The sequence below is a fragment of the Mobula birostris genome, chromosome 16, assembly GCF_030028105.1.
Source record: "Mobula birostris isolate sMobBir1 chromosome 16, sMobBir1.hap1, whole genome shotgun sequence".
NCBI lineage: Eukaryota > Metazoa > Chordata > Chondrichthyes > Myliobatiformes > Myliobatidae > Mobula > Mobula birostris.
The window spans coordinates 44306557-44331385 of record NC_092385.1 but is presented as its reverse complement, the minus strand read 5'-3'; the positions used below and the strand labels follow the sequence as shown (position 1 = coordinate 44331385).

Genomic DNA, 24829 nt, shown 5'->3' with positions numbered 1-24829 from the left:
CTTTTTTTCTCTCTCTCTTTTTTCTCCCTCTGTCCCTCTCACTATCACTCCTTTCCTGCTCTCCCCTTCCCCTTTCTTTCTCCCTAAGCTTCCCGGCCCATGATCCTCTCCCTTCTCCAGCCTTGTATCCCTCCTGCCAATCAACTTTCGAGCTCTCGGCTCCATCCCTCCCCCTCCTGTTTTCTCCTATCATTTTGGATCTGCCCCTCCCCCTCCCACTTTCAAATCTCTTATTATCTCTTCTTTCAGTTAGTTCTGATGAAAAGTCCTGGCCCGAAATGTCGACTGTACCTCTTCGTATAGATGCTGCCTGGCCTGCTGCGTTCACCAGCATTTTGTGTGTGTGTTGCTTAAATCTTGAATTGCTTGTTTTACAGATTATGTGCCATGCCCACAAGAAAATGAATCTCATAGAGAATAAATTTAATTTGAACTATGAACTTTGAAATAAGCTGTTAAATTGCAATATCAGGACCATAAGACATAGAAGCAGAATTAGGCCATTTGGCCAATCGATTCTGCTCCATCTTTTCTTCATGGTTGATCCAATTTTCCACTTAGCCCCAGTCTCCTGCCTCCTCCCTGTATCCCTTCTTGCTCTGACCAATCAAGAATCTATCCACCTCTGCCTTAAATATACATTAAGACTGGGCCTCCACAGCTGCCTGTGGCAAAGAATTCCACCACTCTCTGACAGAAGATATTCCTATTCACCTCCATTATAAAAAGAAGCCCCTCAATTCTGAGGCAGTGTGCTCTGCTCTTAGACCTGTTCCCCCCACCGCCCGCCCCCATAGGATACATCCTCTCCACATCTACTCTATCAAGTCCTTTCACCATTCAATAGGTTTCAATGACATCACAGCTCATTCTTCTGAATTCTAGTGAATACAGACCAAGAGCCATCAAATGCTCTTCATATCACAAGCCATTCAATCATGGAATCAAATTCGCGAACCTCCATTGAACCCTCTCCAGTTTCAGCACATCCTTTCTAAGATAAGGGGCCCAAACCTGCTCACAATATTCCAAGTGAGACCTTACCAAGGCTTTATAAAGTTTTAACGTTACATCCTTGCTTTTATATTCTAGTCCTCTTGAAATGAATGCTGACGTGGCATTTGCCTTCCTCACCACGGACTCAACCTGCAAATAAACCTTTAGGGAATCCTGCACAAGGCTTACCAAGTCCCTTTGCACCTTTTTGTTTGCATTTTCTCTCCATTTAGAAAATGGTCAACCTGTCGTGGTCCGGATTGGGGTCCCTTTAAATTTACCTTGTTTATGTTACGATCCGGACTGTTGATTCCCTGTTTTCCTGTGTCCCTCGACTTTGGTGATTAGAGGCAATTAACACTCAGCTGAACTGGTAGTTTATAGTCTCCGGCTTTCAGCCGTTTGGGGCGGGAGCGGCTGCAAAGTCACCCAAAAGTACGGCGTGCCGATGTCATCTGGCCGGAGCAAGCCTAGTCTCTGCCGAAGCGAGTGCCGGTAATTCGACCTTCCTCACCGGAGCAACCCTGTCCAATTACCTCGCCGAAGTGAGCCTGCAAAGTTTCCTCACCGAGGTGGGTCCGTCAATTAACCCGCCGGAGGGAATCAAGAACCGCTGTCTACTGTTCCCGGGCCGAGTCGAGAGCTCGCCACTACCCGGAGGCTCCAAGTCAAGTCCTGGCTCCAGCGGCATTCAAGCACCAAGTCAAGTCCTGGCCCTGGCGGCATTCAAGCACCAAGTCAAGTCACAGGAAATCAGCATCCATTATAAGACCATAAGACAAAGGAGCAGAAGTCAACCATTCAGCCCATCGAGTCTGCTTCGCCATTTTATGATGAGCTGATCCATTCTCCCATTTATTCCCACTCCGCCGCCTTCTCACCATAACCTTTGATGCCCTGGCTACTCAGATACCTATCAATCTCTGCCTTAAATACACCCAATGACTTGGCCTCCACTGCTGCCCGTGGCAACAAATTCCATGGGTTCACCACCCTCTGACTAAAAAAATATCTTCGCATTTCTGTTCTGAATGGGCATCCCTCAATCCTTCAGTCATGCCCTCTCGTACTAGACTCCCCCATAATGGGAAACAACTTTGCCACATCCACTCTGTCCATGCCTTTCAACATGCGAAATGTTTCTATGAGGTCTCCCCTCATTCTTTTAAACTCCAAGGAATATAGTCCAAGAGCGGACAAACATTCCTCATATGTTAACCCTCTCATTCCCGGAATCATTCTAGTGAATCTCCTCTGTACCCTCTCCAACGTCAGCACATCCTTTCTTAAATAAGGAGACTAAAACTGCCCACAGTTCTCCAAGTGAAGTCTCACCAGTTCCTTATAGAGCTTCAACATCACATCTCTGCTCCTATACTCTATTCCTCTAGAAATGAATGCCAATATTGCATTTATTTTCTTCACTACTGACTCAACCTGGAGGTTAACTTTAAGGATATCCTGTACGAGGACTCCCAAGTCCCGTTGCACCTCAGAACTTTGAATTTTTTCCCCATTTAAATAATAGTCTGCCCATTTATTTTTTCTGCCAAAGTGCATAACCATACACTTTCCAACATTGTACTTCATTTGCCATTTCTCTACCCATTCTTCCAATCTATCCAAATCTCTCTGCAGACTGTCCGTTTCCTCAGCACTACCGGCCCCTCCACTTATCTTCATATCATCAGCAAACTTAGCCACAAAGCCATCTATTCCATAATTCAAATCGTTGACGTACAATGTAAAAAGAAGCAGCCCCAACACTGACCCCTGTGGAACACCACTGGTAACCGGCAGCCAACCAGAATAGGATCCCTTTATTCCCACTCTCTGTGTCCTGCCAATCAGCCAACGCTCTATCCACGTATGTAACTTTCCCATAATTCCATGGGCTCTTATCTTGTTAAGTAGCCTCATGTGTGGCACCTTGTCAAAGGCCTTCTGAAAATCCAAATATACAACATCCACTTCATCTCCCTTGTCTAGCCTACTGGTAATTTCCTCAAAAAATTGTAATAGGTTTGTTAGGCAGGATTTTCCTTTAAGGAATTCATGCATCCATCCATGCACCAAGTCAAATCCTGGCCCTGGCGGCATTCAAGCACCAAGTCAAGTCCTGTTCCTAGCGGCTTCCCAGTTCTGAATCAGGTCCTGGCCCTGGCGGTCTGTGATTCCTGTCCTGCCCCCTTGTCTGAATCCCTTCTCTGCCCCTCTTGCCTCTAGCCCTCATCTGCATCCCCTGCCTGCACTTCGATCTAGTTCCATCACTGGAGCTAGATAGGTACTGTCTGGTGTTCATTCGTGTTGGTATTGTCTTGTCCTGTCCTCGCCTCCGTGGGGTATGTCAGGCCGTCTTGCCGTTGCCTCGCGGGGGGGGGGGGTCATGTCTTGTCTTGTCTGGTCCTCGCCTCTGTGGGGGTAAGTCTGGCCATCTTGCCATTGCCCCACGGGGAGTCATGGCTTGTCTTGTCTTGTCCTTGCCTCCGTGGGGTAAGTCAGGCTGATTTCCGTTGCCCCGCAGAGGGTCATGAGTCCCGGCCCTATGTCCTGTGCCGAAGGAGGGGTCCCGGCTCTCTGTTCAGTGTATGTGTCCATGGTTCCATGTACCTGCTCTCCTGAGACCGAGGCTCTGTGTTCCATGTTCCTCCTCTCCCTAGCCCATGTCATGTCCATGCCTGGTTCTGGGGTCCGAGCCCAAGGCAAGACCCAGGTATTGGGTCCTTGCCCAGCCTCTGGCTCGGAGTCCATACCCTAGCCATTTCATGTCTCCTCTAGTTCTGGGAGCCGAATCTGAGTCCTAGCCCAGACCCTTGGTCCCAGCCTAGTCGTGGTCCTCAGTCCTTGTCCAGTTCACTACTCCTGCTCCTGCCTAGCTCTCCTGATATCGAACAATAAACTAAATCTAAGTAACCTCACAAGATGTGTCTTGCATTTGGGTCCACCCTTGCTCCCAATGTCCCTCCAGTGTGACACAACCCTTTCATTTCTTCTACCCAAGAGCATGGCCATACACTTCCCGACACTGTATTCCATCTGCTATTTCTTTGCCCATTCTCTGAATCTGTCTTAAGTCCTTCTGTAGTCTCTCTATATTCTCAAAACTACCTGCCCCTCCACCTATCTTCATATCATCTTCAAAATTTGCAACAAAGCCATTAATTCCATCATCTAAGTCATTGACATCTAACGTAAAATAATCGGTCCCACCACAGACTCCTGTGGAACACCACTGGTTTCTGGCAGCCAGCCAGCCTATTTTATCATGTGCCTCCAAGTACCCTGAGACCTCATCCTTAATAATTGACTCTAACATCTTCCCAACTACTGACGTCAGGCTAACTGGCCTATTCTTTCCTTACCTTCTGCCTCTCTCAAATAGAGTGACATTTGCAATTTTCTAGTCTTCTGGAAAGATTGTTACTAATGCCTCCACGATCTCTTCAGCCACCTCTTTCAGAACTCTGAGGTGTACATCATCTAGACTAGGTGACTTTTCTACCTTTGGATCATCCAGTTTCCCAAGAACCTTCTCTCTAGTTATAGTAACTTCACATATCTCAATACCCCAGACACTTGGAACTTCCACCATACTGCTTGTATCTTCCACAATGAAGACTGATGCAAAGTGCTTATTTAGTTCACCTGCCATTTCATTGTCTTCCATTAGTACCTCTCCAGCATTGTTTTTCAACAGTGTAAAATCCACTCTTGCCTCTCTTTACACTTTATGTATCTGAAGAACATTTTGGTATCTTCTTTAATATTATTGATTAGCTTATTTTCGTATTCCATCTTTAGCTTCTTAATAACTTTTTTTGTTGTCCTCTGTTGGTTTTTAAAATTTTCCCAGTCCACTAATTTCCCACTAATTTTTGCTCTGTTATATGCCCACTCTTTGGCTTTTACATTGGCTTTGACTTCTCTTGTTCTGTTTTCTTTCCTTTAGAATACTTCTTCCTCTTTGGGGTGTATACGTCCTTTGTCTTCCGAATTGCTTCCATAAATTCCAGCCATTGCTGCTCTGCTGTCATCTCTGCCAGTGTACTTTTCCAAATGAATTCTGGCCAGCTCCTCTCTCATGCCACTGTAATTCCCTTTAATCCACAGTAATATTGATACATCTGACTGTAGCTTCTCCTTCTCAAATTCCAGGGTGAATTCGATCATACTATGAATACTTGCCCCAAAGGGTTAGGTTTGTCCTTTATCTCTCTAATCAGTTCTGGTTCATTGCACAACACCCAATCCAGAATTGGGCTCTAGCGGGCTCAACCATAATCTGCTCTAAAAAGCCATCTCGTAGGAAATCTAGAAATCCCCCCGTAATCCTGCACTGACCTGATTTTCCAAATCTACCTGTGTATTGAATTCCCCTCTGACTATTGTAACATTGCCCTTTTGGCATGCATTTTCTATCTCCCATTGTAATTTGTAAGCCCTATCCTTACTTCTGTTTGGGGGTCTGTATACAACTCATATCAGGGTCTTTTTACCCTTGCAGTCCCTTAGCTCTGTCCACAACCCTATATCTCTTCTTCCTAATGATTTGATTTCATTTTTTACACCCAGAGCAATGCGCCCCATCAGCCTTCCTGCCTACCCTTTTGATACAATGTGTCTTGGACTTTAAACTCCCAGCTATAATCTTTCAGCCATGATTCAGTGATGCCTACAGCATCATACCTGCCTATCTACAACCTATCATCATACATCATACAGCATCATACCTGCCTATCTAAATTCAACACCTTCAGACCTGCATTCACCTTTTCCAATTTTATCCACCTTTTACATTGCAACTTATTCTGTTGACTGCAATTTTTCCCTATCAACAGCCTCTCCTCACTACACATTGCCTCTAATTGTAAACCAGCTACCTCATCTTCAGCACTATCCTATGATACCACTTTCATTGGAATACACTCAGCTCAGGACACTAGTCGAACCATGGTCAACCGTTTGATTCCTAACTGAGAAGTCTTACTAACATCTGCCAACATAACCTTTCCACTAACTGTTCTGGCACCCCGGTTCCTCTTCCCCTCCAACTCTAGTTTAAACCTCACCCTGCAACATTAACAAAACTCCCCGCTAGGATATTAGGTCCCCTCCAGTTCAGGTGCAAACTGTCCCTTCTGTACAGGTCCTACCTTCCCTGGAAGAGAGCCCAATGATCCAAAAGTCTCCCTGCTACACCAATTCCCTAGCCATGTATTTAACTGCATAACCTTCCTGATTTTGGCCTCACTAGCACGCAGCACAGGTATCAGTCCTGAGATCACAACCCTGGAGGTCCTGCCCTTTAACTTAATATCTAACTCCCTGAACTCCCCATGCAGAACCTCGTCACTCGTTCTACCCCTATCGTTGGTACCTACATGGACCCACGACTTCAGGCTGTTTATCCTCCCACTTAAGAATGCTGAGGACTCGATCCAGGACTTTGGCATGCAGGAGGTAACTTACCATTCGGAAAACTTGCTCTCGCCCACAAAACCTCCTGTCTGTTCCCCTAAATAACAAATAGTTTATCACCACGGCATGCCTTTTCTACCCCCCTTCCAAGTCTCAGAGGCAGTCCCAGTGCCAGAGACCCGACCACTGTCACAACGCTCTATTAGGTCACCCCTCCGGACAATATCCAAAGTGATATACCTGTTGTTGAGGAGGGAAACCACAAAGGGTACTCTGCACTAGCTCCTTAACCCCTTTCCCCTTCCTGACTGTCACCCAGTTTCCTCTGTCCTGCACCTTGGGTGTAACTGCCTCTCCATATGCCCTATCTATCACCCCCTCAGCCCTCCGAATGACCTGGAGCTCATCCAACTCCTTAACGCGGTCTGTTAGAAGCTGCATCTGGATGCACTTCTTGCAGTTGTAACCGTAGTCATCAGTGACACTGGAGGTCTCCTTGCCTTGCCACAAGAGGAGCATTTCACTAACCTTCCTGGCAATTCTACTGTCCGAGCTGAGCAGATATAAAGAACAGAAGGGAAAAGGACTTGAACTTTTCTTTCCTTTGCTTTCTCTGACTGAAGCCTCTCTTTGATGAAGCCTGAAGTTCACCACCCTATGTTCAATCATTAAACACAACAACCACAGACAACTATATAATAATTATTCATGGCATCAGTGTGAGTTAGTTCAAATTGTTAATGAACCTCAAGCTTCCAATGTGAACCTGGATTGAGACGTGACTGTGTCTCGAGGGGGAGAGATGTCATACAAGTTTGGTCTGACTTTGTGTAAGACCAAAAGACCATAAGACAAAGGAGCAGAAGTAGGCCATTCGGCCCATCGAGTCTGGTCCGCCATTTTATTATGAGCTGATGCATTCTCCTATTTAGTCCCACTCCCCTGCCTTCTCACCATAACCTTTGATGCCCTGGCTACTCAGATACCTATCAATCTCTGCCTTAAATACACCCAATGACTTGGCCTCCACTGCTGCCCGTGGCAACAAATTCCATAGATTCACCACCCTCTGACTAAAAAAATTTCTTCGCATTTCTGTTCTGAATGGGCGCCCTTCAGTTCTTAAGTCATGCCCTCTCGTACTAGACTTCCCCATGATGGGAAACAACTTTGTCACATCCACTCTGTCCATGCCTTTTGACATTCAAAATGTTTCTATGAGGTCTCCCCTCATTCTTCTAAACTCCAAGGAATACAGTCGAAGAGCGGACAAACGTTCCTCATATGTTAACCCTTTCATTCCTGGAATCATTCTAGTGAATCTTCTCTGTACCCTCTCCAACATCAGCATATCCTTTCTTAAATAAGGAGACCAAAACTGCCCACAGTACTCCAAGTGAGGTCTCACCAGCGCCTTATAGAGCCTCAACATCACATCCCTGCTCCTATACTCTATTCCTCTAGAAATGAATGTCAACATTGCATTCGCCTTCTTCACTACTGACTAGGTATTAGGTAAGTGTAAGGTATTAGGTAAAAGCAGATTCTAGTATTCCTCTTTTTGGCCATCGTTACAAAGTGTTGAAGAGTCATTACGTAATTTAAAAATTTGGCAAAGGGATTTTTCCATTTATGCTGTCTAAACCGTTAATTTTCTTTTTGAAGGTAATCCCGCCGATGTCATTCCAGACTTTCACAGAGCTCTCCTCAGAGCTGGATCATTGATGTTCTAGCCAGACAGAAGTTGAGCAGTAATAACATGATACTTGGCTGCAGCTCAAAGTGCAGCCAGTAACCTTGGATTGCTTGTTGCAGAGTAAAACCATGTGCATAGTGTACCCTGACTCTAGAGCCATTGTTTTCCAGTTCAAAAATCATTTTCAGCGAGACCTTACCACTTCAATTACTTTTATGTGCTTTTCCTTTAAATCGATCTTCATTCCTAATACATATAATATTTATTCTCATAGATTAGGTAAATACATTTTGGTGCTTTAAGTGACATGGCATTAATTTTATAGGCTTCTGATAGTTGAAAGTCAACATGTACATTGAAACATTACCCAAAGGTTCAATTATTTGAACTCAAATTGATAGGAAATGAAGTTGTTCTATGTTGATGTCACATTCTAACAATTTGACAAAATGATTTTGGATTTCACCGGTGCCTCTACTATGACTGGATTGCAATGAGATAACCTGGTATTTCTGAAGAATCAACTTGCAATAATATTGTCTAGCTGTGACTGTTCCTGTCTTTTGCCACTGACAGTGATTGTTCTAATATTTTCATTCACCTCATTATCAGGTTATTCTGGTTGGTGCATGACCCTTTCAAGTTGTTGAATCATTTTAAATATCAAATTGCAAAGAGAAAACTGAAGCTTCTACATTCCAAAAGAATTTTTTTACTACAGATTGCATTTGATTAAGGAAGACCCTCACCTTTCTGTCCTGATGATTTTGAACAGACCTTCAATAAATTACACGGTGAAATGCTTTGAAAGCTTTCCAGATAATTCAGAAATTTAGATACACTAACAATGATTTTAAGAGTTGTGTTATGACATGCAGCTCTATTTTCACTTTTAAGGTGTCATTGTCACAAAGGTTTGCAGTATTTAAAGGGCGTGTGTCACAATGCATTTAGTTAATGAATTCCATCATAAGGTAATTGCAGCAGAAATAGTTCGATGAGAAGAATGATGAAGGTATCACAATTCAACATTAGTACGTGTTAATAGGTGTTAAAATCTCATTTGTCATCTGTCAGTGTTTGCATAGGGCAATTAGACATTGAATTTTTAAAATTTCCGTGTCTAAATCCTTTGTCCATTTAAATTGTATTACTCTTCTATCCACCAGTTAATACTGGCATCTTCAATGCTTGACATTCAGGCCTGTGAACGCACACAGACATCCCACCTCTCCCGGAACTTCCGGGAGTCTCCCGCATATTAATAGTGGCCCCCCGATGCCCGCAAATTAGATACAATATCACGGAAATCAATCTTTTTGAGAGCAAGCGAGAGCGAAGGCAAGCGAGCGAGAGAGGGAGAGAGAACGAGCGAGAGAGAAAGCGAGCGAGAGCACTTGAGAGCGCGCGAGCGACCACGAGAGAGAGAGAGAGAGAGAGAGTGCGCGAGCGAGAGCACGCCATGGCAGAGTGTTTCAAAAAATATATAAAATGTACGTCACCCCAGACTACACTAAAGTGTACCCCTGCCTAATAGGGGTCAAAATAATGACAGTGTTGCTCGCTGCACTGTTTGCAACAATGACTTTTCTATTGCCCATGGTGGGTTAAGACTGTAAAAGACATGTTGAGGTGAGTTTAACAGTTGTCATTCGTTCATTAGCATAGCTAATGTTATTTAAACTAGCTGGCCAGCTGCTCAGGAGCTACTCTTTTGCAGACATCCCACCTCTCCCGGCAGTCTCCCGCAAATTGGTGGTGCTACCTCCCTGAAATGAATTTTTGCAGGGTGGGATGTCTGTGCACATATAGTTCCAATTTTAAAAAAATATTGATTAGATGTGAGTGTATTTTAATGGTACGATGAATTTCACTTATTACCAAGCAAACTCACTCCATTAAAATTTATTTCAGCATGTGTAGAGTCTCAACCTCTCAGATGTATTTTTGGTGGATATTTTGAAACTTTTTTTTCTTTCTGTCTGTCTCTCCCATCTTCTGGAATTCTTATTTAGCTTTGCGGATATCATTTGGCACTAAATTAATTCTCTACTATAACCTTACTTTCTAGCTTCAACTTCACTCTTCTTCTCACTGGGATAGGTTAAAGAGATTCTTAGCTAATGCTGTGGTCATCTAGTTCCACATCTTATACAGTATATACCACCTGCTTCAACAGGTTGCTATGTATAAGCACACAGGAATTCTATGAGGAAGTGTAAGCCCCATGAACAGTGAACATCATGTAAGTGTTACTGACTGCAGAACTTCTGACCATTAACTTTAATGACGAGTGGGAAACCATATTCCATAAATGCAATGAAAAATAAAATGACGACACATGTTATTTGCAAAGAGAAAAGCATATCTGGCATTTTTCTATATTTGACTTATATTATGTCAACTTTAGGGCAAGCTTTTAGTTGCTGCACCTGAAGGACTGATTTCCCACAAACAGGATCTTTGCACTCTGCTCCCCAGACCTGGGACATGCACATCTGGTGTGTGCCTGCGCATGCACACAATTGCATTTTGAAGAATTAGGTATGGAAACAGGGTTCTTGTGCTTTTTGCCCCCTTCCCCCCCCAATTAGTTGTGCATTCCACTGCATTTATGAAATGCTGACTTCAGTGGCTTGAAAATTAAAGAAAACTACATTTGGCAGGTCACAAACTGCAGTGACCGCCTCAGATAATCTTGGTTATTGCATCTCCAACACAGTGGATTTATCGCAAGTGAGTACTATATAGAGCTTGGATACTTTTGTGGGAGGTGTCAAATTATGACTGCAGGTGTAGTAAAAACAATAGTCATAGTGTATTGAAGTGTGGTAGAATCCAGTCTAAAGGTGTTGCTTAAAATGGGACAGATTCTGCAACTGTGGCTGTTAATTAAATGTTTAGTGAACCAAATTTGCTCTGTGCAATAATAATACAGACATTAGCAAGCATAAGTATGTAAAAGCAAAACCAAATGTTTTTGTTTCATTCTTTTACTGAATGTAAGTGTAGCTGGAACTACTTCCTTTTCTCTGCGATCCCTTATTCCAGTTGAGAAGGTCATTGTATGATGACTCCTTGAATGGCTGCACTCCAGTCAACTCCTAAGTTATTGGTTACGGAATGTCAGGAGTTACATCTGGCAGAGATCTGACAAAAATACCCAAGCCAAATGGTATTGGGCATTAAAGTGTATTTATAAATACTGCATATTGCTATCACTGTTCTACAAGTTGGCGAGTGTATTGTTCTGTACAATCGAAGTATTACGGTGCTTTTGATGTTACCTTTATGCATGTACCTTTTACAAGTGCTACAGAATATAGAAGAGAACTTTTTAAAAAGTTTCCTGTTTCTGTGGCTATGTTCTTAGTCAATTCAACAGTTCTTGATTTGCTCCTGCAAGTAATGTCCGGGGAACAAAATAGATCTGATGTTATGTGAATGTGATGTGAAAATAAGGATCTTGAAGTTATTTGTGTTGAATTGCAGTAAAAAGCAAGTTTTGAAGTCATTGTCCTGTGGACTAAATTTAATATGGTGGGGAATATTTTCACTCAGTGGGTAGTGTGTGTGTGTGTGTGTGTGTGTGTGTGTGTGTGTGTATGTGTGTGTGGAATGAGCTGCCAATGGAAGTGGTAGATATGGGTTAGATTTCAATATTTAAGAGAAATTTGGATAGGAGGGGTATGGAGGGCTATGGTCCAGAAGCAGGTCAATGGGACTAGGCAGAATAATAGTTTGGCATTGTCTAGATGGGTTGAAGGGCCTACTTCTGTGCGGTAGTGTTCCGTGACCATGACTCTATAACATGCGATAGGCATTGAGCTTCAAGAAGTTGTTGGTTAATTACAGAACTAGTTGGTTTCATGGAGAAAATATGTTTCCAAAATAAACAGGAATTTATGTTGCAGTAGAATGAAGTGACACTTATGACATCAACCTCAAGCAATTAGAATGTTACAATTGTGGCACGGGTATTAAACAGAAGTAGAGATTTTACTGACTCCAATACAGAAGCAAAATGTTTAATAAAGCTTGTCTTAAACAGATGTTACCTTAGGTAGTCATGTTTGACAAAAGTAATTTTGGAGTTAATAATCAGAACTGTTTACATGAAGAGATTAGCTTCAAAGGATTTCGAAATAGAAATATCATGAGAATTTAACTGCAGTCTGTAGTGTGTAATCTGGGGAAATTTGACATTTAACTGAGCATGGCTGTCAATTGTTCTACAGAGAGCTTAAAAGATACAGAAGGCCAAAAATCTACTCACTCTCTATAGTTGGGCTGATTATTGTTCTTTTTTATCTCAAAATATAAGTCTTTATACTACAGTATAAAAATCCTGCACTTGCTGAAGACTATAAAATGAATGAAGTTGGAAGCTGACTTGAAGTAGCAATGGAAGAACTATTTCTTTTGAATTCTCTCTCAGCAATCCTTCATTTCATTTTCCATTTCTTTCAGGGTAGCGTAAAAATATGGAATTGATTTATCTTGGGCTACATCTACGCAGCACCTCACATTGGAGCTAGAATACTTGCTTTATCTCCATATGGTGTGGAATTGAATATGAAATTCAGGACCATGAATAGTTAAAAAGAAATGCAATTTGAAGGATTTTATGTTGCTAAACTGAAAGGATTTGCTCAAACATTTGGGAAATTGCGAATTTTATAACTGTTGAGTTTTCCTCATTGAATTGTACAGCAATATTTGAAAATTGCAGGTTGGACTTCAAATTAGTTTTCAAAGATGAAACTTTCTCAACTGACTACAAAATCCATTTGATTTTATGCTGTGCCACAGCAAGGTTTTTGCAATACTATGAGACTCTCTGTGTCAGTGATCTCATTGCATTGAAGATTTTTTTCAGTGGCAACAAAATTGATGTGATGTCAATGATGCTATCTGAAATGTCAGTCAGATAAATGCATTTGTTCTCTTTGATTAAAAACTGGATCTTTTGTCTCCCGAAACACACGTGAAGGTTTATGTGGGAGTAGAGGGCATTATCCATGTTAATGATGTTAGATACAGGTCTAGCTCTACTGTGTTATAATATTAAAGTTTGAACTAAAGTATCCCTTTACATCCCGACTCCAACCCTCAATGTAACAGTTACATCATTTGATAAGTACATTCTTATTTGCTCTTTGATTAAGGATTAATTTGAGATTACTGCCAGTTTCTGGAGAGGAAATAAGACCAACAAGGTTAATTGACAATTTAAACACCTCTGTCCTGCTCAGTTCTAACCGTTATACCTGATGCAGCTCCATTTCACATAATAATGCTTTTGATTTGGTATCTTGTCAAATACTTGGTAGTGTTAATGGTATAAGTTTTAAAGCATCTTTGATACTTTGATTTTTGAATGTCTTTTAATTAAATCTATAACTCACTTCTTTTGCTACTCTTTGCAGAATTGTCTACCAGTCGTCAACAGTATTAATGACCTGCGGCTACAAAGCAGCAAATTTCACATCATAGGTCAGTGATAATAAATCTGATTCAGATTCTGAGGTGGCGGATATTTGGTTGCATTCTTAACATGTAGGTAAAGGAATGGTTTGGGAGACAGCAGATGAGTTTCTTCTGTGGAACATTCAGTCTTTAATCTAGTTTGGTAGCCATGGTATTTGTTTGTCTGATCTAACTATGTGTTTGGTAACTCTCAGGATTATGATAGTTGTGGATTCAGTGAGAGTAATTCTGTTGTTGTTTGAAATGGTCATTGCTTACTTCATGAGAGATTCAAACTTCAGTTGCCACATCAGGTGCAATGAATGAAACTGGCTGATGATTTGGCACTTGTAGTTAAAAATGCTTCAATCCTGCTCCAACCTCATTCAGTTTTTGAAACCGCAGGGCAGGGCCAGACTATGTTGAGTGTCTTTCTGTTCCTTATTGCCGAAGTTAGGCAATTTTCAAATTATATGTGAGAAGCTGCAGCTATGAAGCAACCACAGGGAAAAAAAAAACTGCTGCCTGCTCATGCCTGAGGCCTGCATATTTGAATGATGTAGTGCTTGTGAAGCATATCCATGGGACTGGTGGCAAGTAGAAAAAGAAAGGTAGAAATGATTTAAGAAAAAAATCATTTTGATGGAAGGAAAGTGCACAAATTAATATACTATATAATTCAGGATCATTTTATTTCAGTAAAGATAGAAATTTAATAAAGTGACATCTTTATGTAAAAAATTGGTCTCTCCTATTTTCAGAGATCTAAAGCAATTCCTGGTTCTTTGAAAATATTGAGTAATTGTCCAGGACATAATGAGGGTGGTTTACACCTACAAACCAGTGCTAAAGTGGGGCTTTTAGTATGAATACAGCAGTTTTCTGTGCTCCAGTCTGAGTGAGAAATCAGCTCTAAAGGTGTGTCCTCCTTGGCAGCATGAAAGCTGCCACGGGGGAGTGAAAAGCTGCTTGAGTGAAGGAGAAATCCCCTCAGCTTAGTGAGCCAAGATGTAGAGAAGCTCGCAAATGAGTTAACTGCCAAGATGAGGGTCCTGTGTTAGATGAATGTCACGTCAAGAAATGTTTCACATCTTGTTATCTCTGCCTGATTATTTTTGGTGATCAATAGAGTATGGAGAGATTCGCTTAGGGACAAAGGTTTGCAGACTAAAGCATTTCTTTCGTGTGCAGTCTCATATCCTTGGCTTACTCGATAGATAAGGCAGTGGATGCTAAATAGGAACCTTCTCCTAGCAAGCTGCTTCTTCCATGGCTTGTGTAGCTGCCTCTGTTCGTCTGACTTGTCTTGCCATTCTTCCTGATTCCAGTTACTCTATTGAGTCTTCCATTGAAGAAGTACTTAAGCAGCTAAGAGCTGACGAAAGTACTACTAGTTGTAGCACACTCAGTCCGAACAGACTGCAGTTGGTTCTGAAGTTAACCAGTCATAGCCTGATCTCATCAGCAACACCCACAAAATGCTGGAGGAACTCAGCAGGCCAGGCAGCAACTATGGAAAAGAGTAAACAGTCGATGTTTTGTGCTGGGACCCTTCACCTGATGAAGGGATTGTCCCAGCTCGAAACACTGACTATACTCCTTTCCATAGATGCTGCCTGGTCTGCTGAGTTCCTCCAGCACTTTGTGTGTGTGTGTGTGTTGCTTGGATTTCCAGCATCTGCAGATTTTCTTTTGCTTCTGATCTCATCAGTGTGTCTTTGAAAAGTATTAAGACTGCAGACTGTGCTCCTAGTTTGACTGAAGCTGTTCCGCAGTGATCCTAGGTTGGGCCTTTGAACACCACTTTATGTTGGGTAGGGCAGAAATGGGCATTGTATGATTAGGCCATTTTGGATGTGCCAGGAAAAGTTAGATGAATGAGAGTTATTTAGCTCCTGGGTCACCCAGTCCAAATCCATGAGGGGCGCATATCACTCAGAAACAATCATTGTGCAATATACTACAAGTTAAAATATTATTTTACACATTTAGAAAATGGATAACCTACTGCTATACATCTACTAAACCTACTCCCAGTTGGTTATTTCCAGCACTGGCCCCAATATGGTAAAATATATAAAACAGGTGCTGCAATTGATTAAACAGTTGTAACTGAAGGGGTTGAAACAGCATTTCATCATAATGTGCTTTTCTACTGCTTTTGCAATATTCTCAGTGTGAGAATTTGTAAAGTATGGCCTAAAACAGTAATCGTTTGTTTTGAAGGGTTTTTAAATTGCAGGTTAGCATGAATGGTTTTGTGCACGGTAATGTTAAAATAGCAACATAGAATTTGACTTCTAGCTTGTGATTTCTGTTTCTGTGAATAGGTTTTCTATCTGTAAATGGATGGTATTCCGGTGTGCTTGTTATTTATCCTACTTTTATTTTCTTAAATTATTATGAGAATTTAACATTACGCCTACAGGTAGAAAAAAAGCTTCAAGCTCAAGACCTGACAGCAAAGATGAAAACTTCACAATTGATAGTCAGCTGAAGCAGGCAATGACAGATGCTCGAAATATACTGATTCTAATTTGGATTTACATATTAACTTTGTATGTATACCTAACAATGTGCATTAAGTTCTAGTTTTTTTTTGTTGAAATTGATTTGTCATGTCCTGTAGGAGCAAGTCATGTGGACCGTCAAGTACGTACGGTTCACTGTACAAGAAAATTACACCTGATCTGACCTTGGCCTTAACTCTGTATTCTTCCCTATTCCCCATTATCCTTGACCTCTCAGAGTTCAAAAGCCTGTCTACTTAATGGCATAATAATCTTGATGATTTAGGAATTTGTGACAGTTTATCAGTGCAAGTTCTCATGACAAGAATTTTAATCAAATTGGAGCAATAAAATACAGATAGTGGAAATAGGAAATAAAACAAAGGAATACTGGAAACACCTAGCAGGTTAAGCTGCATCAAAACAGCAAATTTAAGTTATATGTCTGTGATAATAATTCTGAGCATGGCTCTTACAGTCACCATATGATGTTCAATTGCATGTGCAAACTCCCTAGCTACATTTGAGGATCATTGTTTAGGAACAGGAAGACACCCAATAAATAAACACGTGACAAACCTTTACTTGATAAAAATTAGCTGAGCATCATTTAGCATGGCATGACTTGGAGCTGAATTGAAGAGGTGGTTCCGAGGCGAGGCAAGCTGAACTGAGGCAGAGTCGAGGCAGCAGGTCCTGTGCCTGAGAGCAAGGAACAAGCTGATGTTTGACTGATTTGAGCGCCAAGCAAGATTGGAAGGGTCAAGTACAGGCCGAATCAATGTGATGGGGCCCAGGCCTGAGAGCGTATCAAAGCAGCAGGGTTCGAGTCCGAGAGTGTGGAACAAGCCGAGGGCTGAGCAATTTAAGTGCTGCACCAGATTGAAAAGGTCAGGGTGTTGGGGCCGGAGGTGAGGGACAGGCTGGTGTTCAGCTTGCGGCTTGACGAAGTTTACTAGACTGTGCGCTGGGCTGAGGCTATGGCCTGAAACTAACATGCTCCTGGATAGGCTGTGACTGACTTTGTGGCTGTGAACTCACTTTCGTGAACTTTAATTCTGAATGTTATTTGCTTACTTGTTATTGTTTGCACGATTTGTTCCTTTTTTTTTGTCCATTGGGTGTTTGAGTCTTTTTAATGGGTTCTATTGGGTTTCTTTGTTTTGAGGTTGCCTCTAAGGAGTGAATCACAGGGTTGTATATAATATACATATTTTGATAATGTACTTTGAACTTGAACTTTTAACACTGCAGAATTGTAAACTGCATTTCCCTGTTTACCCTACTGAATGTTGTGTGATGAGTCAGCTTACTCATCTGCTGCAGTGCTGCTGGTGATAACACTTCCACGCTGCCTTTAAATAGAGTTTCCCAGTGACAGTGTCAGGATGATGTGTGAGTTAGAGAGGGATTTGTTGATGGCTGTCTTCCATTCACCTCCTGCACTACTATGTCCAGATGGGAGATAAGATTTTAGGAGCTTTGTGGTTTGTGCTGGCGGTAGGGAGAAGGAATAACTACTCTATGGATGTGATTTCAGACAAGTTGGCATTGTTCTTTTCGAGTATTCCTAGAGCTCTGTTTGTTTAGGCAGCAAAGAGTATTGCATCCCACTTGTAATGTGATAGAAAGGCCAAGAGATGAGTCACTCATCACAGGAGAACCAGCTTCTGTTCATGTTTTATCTGTTGTACTTATGTAATTAGTCCACTTAGATTTCTGATCAATGGAGATATTTAGAAGGTGACTTGGTAATGGCAATACCAGCTATTGTTAGTCATAGTTAGTTAAACTTGTTCCTGTTGGATTTGGTCAATGCTTGGTGCTCGTGTGACACTGATCAAGTCATGCCTGGATGTTGCCCAGATCTTCATATCTGCAGGCAAGAGCTATTGTAGCTTCTGAGATGAGAATGGAACTGAAGATTGTGCTTCTGAATTTATAATTGAAGAGGAGTTTTGATGAAATAGCCAAAGATCGTTGCATCAGGTACACAGCTCTGAGGTACTCTTCAGCAGTATCCTTAGACTGAAATGATTGACCTACAATTACAAATATTTCCATTTCTCCAAAATGCTTTGCTTAAGGGCTGAGGAACTCCATTGTTTCTTCATAATTTTGACATCCAACTCTAGACTTTTGCTTTTTTCTTTAGTGCCTCTAAGATTAGAATATGTGTCTTGTTTCTTGCCAACTGGGACCTGACCCAGCATTCAGTGTACGGTCTGCATAATACACCACAATCTGATGAAAACTCTGACATTTACTCTATTGTTTTGACTTTTATTTCAATAACTATTAGCTTTATTGATTGCAGCTCTGCATTGGTTATACAAGTTCTTCAAGTTTACAAGACCCCTGGATCTTTTTCAAATTTGCTCAGAGCTATTTCAATGCTTCATATATAGTATGCACATTATTTTTTCTTCCTTTGAGAATATGTAATACCTAATGTATTCTGAATTAAATTTAGTCTGCTATTAGATGCATCATTTATTTAGCTAATTTACATCTTTTGTTTAGCTTGTTCTGTGATCTCTGAGCTGTTCGTTCAACTCCACCAACTCTGTGTGAGGTGCCATTTGGCAGTAAGTAACAGATTTAAACAGTGTTTCAGATTTCAAACCAGGAATGAAAAACATAGAACTGAGTTTATTCTACTTACTGGTAATATAGGAGGAGATTCTTTAGCCCACCAAGTTCACAAAGCAATCGTACCATTTTTCTTTCCCCCTGTTTCTCTTGTATATATCCATTAAAGTATGGGTTAGTGGATGATTTGGCCACATGGGTGGAATTGGGCAGTACTGGTTAGTTGGCCAGAAGGGCTTATTTCCATGCTGTATCTCTAAATAAAATAATGACACACGTTGTCCTCTCTGCCTTCGATTCTCTCAGCTGGAGATAATCAATTTAAAAACCAGTTCATATTTGCAATGTGGGTGTAAACCAGAGCACCTGGGAGTAATCTACACAGTTAACTGAATGAATGTGTAAACTCCCCACAGATTTCACTCGGGGTTAGCGTCAACCTCGATGCTACAGCTGTGAGGCAGCAGAACTAGATGCAGTGCCACTGTATTGCCCAAAGCTTCCCACTGCTACTTCAATCATCCTGCTCATCCTGATTTTAATCTTTTATTTCCTGATGTTAATTTCTTATCCTGAGCCAACTGAAATCCCTCAGTTTTCAGCTTTGTTCATTGTCTTTTCCTTAGAATTTCATTTTGCCCTGTGGATGTCTAAATCCACAAAGGCAAGGAGGTTTCCCACTATTAATTAAATTGCCACTTTCTCAAGAATTGCCCAAACAGGAGGATTTCTGCCAAAAAAATGTGCAGTGCGTTTTCTTTTGTAATCTTTTGAGTTGGCATTGTGCATCTCCCTAATGCTGATTTAAAAGCTTAACACAGATCTTGTCATTCTACAGAGCATTTAAATAAAATGGCATTGCCAGGGTCCCTGGTACAATGCCATACTGATTCAGAACCAGTGGGTATTACCAAGAAGTTCATCTTCTTGCAGAACTGGCACTAAGCCACATAACAAATATCTCATCAGCCTGCCCTTAAAGGCCCAAACAGCAGCACTACCAATACTCTTCCAGCTGCATTCATTACATAGCATTCACCCATTTGCAATGGATGAAGTGCCAGAAGAATGGAGGGTAGTGAATGTCGTGTCTTTATTTAAGAGGACTGCAAGGAAAACCCTGAGAACTCTAAAGCAATAAACCTAACTTCTATGAAGGTATATTACTGGAGAAAATTCTGAGGGGTATGATATACATGCATTTGCAAAGATAGATTGTTTTGGGATACTAAGCATGGCTTTGAGATGGGAGATCATGTCTCAGGAATTCGATTGAGTTTTTTGAAGATGTAACTAAGAAGGTCATTGAGGGCGGGATGATAAACATAGGGCTTCGTTAAGTTGCGTGGGATCAAGGGAGAGCTAACTATTTGGATGCACCATTGGTTTGATAGTAAGAAAAAGAGTGATGGTGAAATGTTGCTTTTTGACCTGGAGACCTATGACTAGTAATATTTCCCAGGGGTTAAGGCTAGGCTCACTTAAGTCTGTACATCAATGATTTGGATGTGAAGGTATAAGACCTAGTTAGCAAGTTTGCAGATGACACTAAGGTAGATGCTGTCAGACCGTTATGATGGTTCTCAGGTGTTACACGGGGATTGTGATCAGCCGGGTTAGTGAGTCAAGAAATGACAAGTGGAATTTAGTTTGAGTATGTGTGCAGTGTTGTATTTTGGGAAAATGAATGAGGGCAGGACTTCTATACTGAACAGTCAGGCTCTGGGGAGTGTAGTAGAACAGAGTATATAAGTACATGGTTCACTGAAAGTGACATTGCAGGAAGGGTGATAGAGAAGACTTTTCGACATGCTGACCATCATCAGTCAAGAGTATAGAAGGTGGGATGTTATGTTGAAGTTGTACAGGTGTTTGGTGAGAGCACATGTAGAATATTGTGCTCAGTTTTCATCGTCTCTCCCTGCAATAGGAAAAATGCCATTAAACTAGAAGGAGTGCAGAAAATGTTTACAGGAGTATTGCCAGGATTTGAGAGACTGTACTATGGAGAGAGGCTGACCAGGTTAGGAGTCTATTCTTCGGAGCTGGGGTGGTCTTATGGAGGTGCATAAAATCATAATGGGCATCAATAGGATACATACAGTCTTTTTCCAGGGTTTGGGAATCAAAAACTAGAGGACATAAGTTTGAAAGGAACTGAACAGGCATTTTTTTTTCACCCAGAGTTGTTTAGTACAGTATATGGAATTATCTGTTGGAGAAAATTGTTGACGTGGGTATATTAACAATATTTAAAAGGAACTTGGACAGTAAAGGAAAGTTTCAGAGTGCCAAGCATAGTGAAAGGGGAGTATCATAGATGGGTGTCTTGGTTTTCATAGATCAGTTGGGCTAAAGGGGTCTGTTTTCATCAACTGTGAGTCTATGACACAGTACTGAGAGCTGCTGATTGCTTTTAGATGACCACGCCAATTCTAGGGGGTAGGGAGCATGGTCCCAGAGTGAGAGGTTGCTGGGGAGGTTGGTGCAGCTGTTTCTTTGTCTTACACTTGTCCTATTCAGACAGGCACATGTATTGATCACGAGAGTGAGCCACAGAGTGGTAATCTGTGAGTTGCCACAGAAGGCAGTGGAGGCCAAGTTATTGGGTGCATTTTGTGCAGAAATTGAAAGGTTCTTGACTCATTGGGGGTGGGAGGGTTACTGGGAGAAGGCTGAAAATGGGGTTGAAAAAATGCCCCTTTTTCCTATCCACCCATCTGTCCCTCACCCGGTCTCACTTATTACCTGCCATCTTGAACTCCTTCCCCCACCCACTATCTTATTCTGGCTCCTGCCCCTTTCATTTCTAGTCTTGATGAAGCGTCTTGGTCAAAAAGTTTCTTTCCCTCTATGGTTGCTGCCTGATTTGCTGTGTTCCTCCAGCACTGTGTGTGTTGTTTGAAAACAATGAGCCACGATTGAGCAGGAACTAGCATCGATGGACTGAGTGGCCCAGTGATACTTTTTTATCTGATGGTTTCTGGTTCCTAAGGTTATCATAGCTGGTTTGGGGAGAAGCTCTCACAACCTCTTAAATGTCCCCAATAACGTGTGTCTGAAATTGTCTGCAGCCGTCCTTCTCCTTGCCTTTATGTGTGACTTAGCTATTAAGCCCAGCCAACTGTTTCTTCTGACAGAAAAGGGGGCAAAGGCTGGTTACTGGTGCCTTAAAACCTGTTGCTTTGGCAATGGTGAGCAGCTGATCTAGGAGAATTAAAACTGTTCTCAAATCTCTGCTCCTTGTGGCTATATCCACTCATGGGGAAGGCTTTGGGAATAAAGCTCGAGTAAGTATCCAGAGCCCGATTCCTAAGGCTGTCCTATGTTGACTTCAGTGCTGACTGGCAACTCCTGCGATGCCATTGGTGCCAAACTGTATCAGTGTCTGCCGTTCCTTTGGATTCATCAGCTCATAGAGAGGGGGAGGCTGGTTCATGGGCAACAGATTGCTCTCCATATCATACTGCCCTGGCTTGCGTATCAACTTTGTGCAGACAGCTGGGACACAACATCCTTTGTCGATCCCGACCTATGGAGGACCTTATCTTATGGTCTTATTTTTCCATTGCAGACTCAGCACTTAATTCTCTGTCTCTCTTTACTCCCTTCGCTCTCTCCCCTCCCATACTAAATCTTCATTCTCGCACCTATTTCTGTTTCATAAAAGTTGTCCCAGAAGCTCTCAGGTGTTGAGTATTCATAATAAGCTTTTGCAATCCTTTTGACCGTAAGCAATGTTTATCAGGAGCAGCAGCCTGTGTAAGGGCCTACTTTGGGAGACTAGCTTGATGCCTTTGTTTGGGAGAGTTTGAGGGCAGGTGAATTCCAGAGTCCAGGCCTGTGCATGAACATTACCACATTACCAAAGAACCACCTGGTAAAGGATTTTCACACTTTCACACAGGGGAAGAAAACAATGAATGACAACTTCCTGGCCCAGGGGAGCTGTGGGAAATTTTACAGAGCAGACGTCAGGAACCGGAGAGGAGGCTTGACCCAGGCGCAGAGCACCAGAGAAGATTTACTGGGAGTGACAACTTTAATAATAAACTGTAATCTAACAAGCCATGAGGGACCACAAAACAAGAGAGAACTGATCCTCAATGCATCAAGGTAGCAGAAGGCTAGGAATAACTGGTTGAGGCTGGCTGGTCCAATGGGTGAACAGGGACTGTGGATGAGAGGTGGGTTTAAATAGGCTGCAGGTGATGAGTTGGAAATCAGTGACTGCCGGAAATTTGGTGAGGGCAATGAAGTGGGCACCTTAGAGAACCAGTCCACCAATGTCATGATCATCACTGCCCCATCAGAAGGTGGCAAGCCCATGATGAAATCCATGGTGATATGGGACGACAGATGTTAAGGAACAGGTAAGGGCTGCAGGGGCCCATAGGGCCGCTGGTTGGGGAAATTATACTGGGCAAATTGAGGGCTGGTAGCAATGAACTGACATACATCTGTGACCATAGTGGACCACCAGAACAATCATTGCAGAAAATCTAGACTCTGTCTTGCACCCAAATGGTTAGAGAGTAGTGGGCCCACTGGAGTGCCTTAGACTGCATGGCCACCCACACGTACATGTGGTTGTCAGGTGTGATGGCTGGAGTGGGCTTGTGCTGTAGCACCTGGCAGATCAGGTCATGGATCTGCGAGGATGGAATGATCAGCTGAGGGTCAATCCCCTTTTCATTTGGATTGAACTGTCATAACCGGACATCTGCTTAAATGTTCTTGGAGCCAGGTTGGTAGGAAACGAAGTTGAATTGCTCGAAGAAGAGGGCCCAGTTTGATGTAAGTTGAGTTGACAGGTCTGTTACATGGATATAAGGTTCTAGTGGCTGGTCCAGATCACGAAGGAGTGGGTGTTTTCCATCAGGCAATGTCTCTGTTCTTCTGAAGTTCATTTAATGGTGATTAGCTCCCTGTCTCCAGTTCCATAACAGTGCTGTGTCCGGCTGAACTTCCACGAGAAGACACCAGTGTCTTCCTGCCTGGTCCTCACTGAGTGGAGATGGCCCCGGTGCCCATGTCAGATTTGACACCTCTACCACAAAAGGTCAGAGGGGTTCAGATAACAGAGAATAGGAATGGTGGCGAAGCTTCTGTTAAGCTCCTAAAGCGTGGTAGCAGATCACGGTATCTGTGAGGTAGGTGATTTGGTGGGGGAGGTGAGAAGAGTGGCTGTGCTCCTGACGAAACAGAAGTTAGGAGAAGCCCAAGAAGCATTGTGGGTGTTGAGGGAGCATGATCCTGGCCATTCAACGACAGTACACATTTTTTCTCCATACATGGTTATGCCTTAGTGTGAAATGACGTAACCCAGGAAGGAAATAACTGTATTCTGGAACTGGCAATTTTCTAACTTGCAGTAGAGTTGGATTTTGAGGAGATGCTGAAGGACTGAACACACATGAAACATATGATCTTGGGAATCCTTGGAGAAGATGAAGGTTTTGTTGAGGTAGATGAACACATGCTTGTGTATCATGGCTCTGATGATCTTGTTAATGCAGGCTTGGAAGACGGCTGGACTACCGGAAGGTTCAAAAGTTATCACCATGTAGTCATAATGGCCAATTGGTGTTATGTTGCCATCTTCCACTCATCCTCTTGGCAGATGGGGATAAGGTTGTAGGTGCTCCGTAGAACCAGCTTGGTGAAGATCCGGGCCTCGTGGAGTGTTTTGAATGTGCTATCCACTAAAGGGAGATGGTAGCAGTTCTTAATGTTGATTTTTCTGAGTCCATGGTAGTTGATGGAGAGATGGAGATCCCCATCATTCTTTTTGACAAGGAAGAATCCTGCACTAGATGGGAACTAGGATGGTTGTATTAAACCATGCTGTAGCACTTTGGCAATGTTTTCAGTCATGACCTAGACCTCTGGAGGGGAGAGGAAGAACAGACAACCTCAGGTAGGGGTAGTGCCTGGGAAGAAGTTGATTTCCTAGTTGTGTGGTCTGTGAAGCAGCAGACAACTGGCTTCTATTTTACTGAGGGCAATGGCTAAGTCATGGTATTCCTGTGGCAGTTTGGTGAAGTCAAGGATTATTTCCGTCTCCACAAATTTCCTGGGAAAAGTTAATTAAGTTTGCTGGTAGCTGGTCCGGTAGGTGGTTCTCGAACTCGACAGTGAAACAATT

At 42.3% G+C, this 24829-nt stretch overlaps 1 protein-coding gene across 6 annotated transcripts in view; it reads left to right on the top strand.

Moving 5' to 3' along the window:
• The window catches only part of chl1b (cell adhesion molecule L1-like b), a 986835-nt gene that overhangs the window by 36153 nt on the left and 925853 nt on the right, over positions 1-24829 (top strand). For 5 of the 6 annotated variants that reach the window (XM_072280601.1, XM_072280605.1, XM_072280606.1 and 2 more), the window contains one exon: positions 13540-13606. The exons of the other annotated variant lie outside the window; for it this stretch is intronic. The gene's annotated coding sequence lies outside the window, so the exon portion shown is untranslated. The remainder of the gene's footprint in view (positions 1-13539; positions 13607-24829) is intronic. 6 annotated transcript variants of the gene reach the window in all.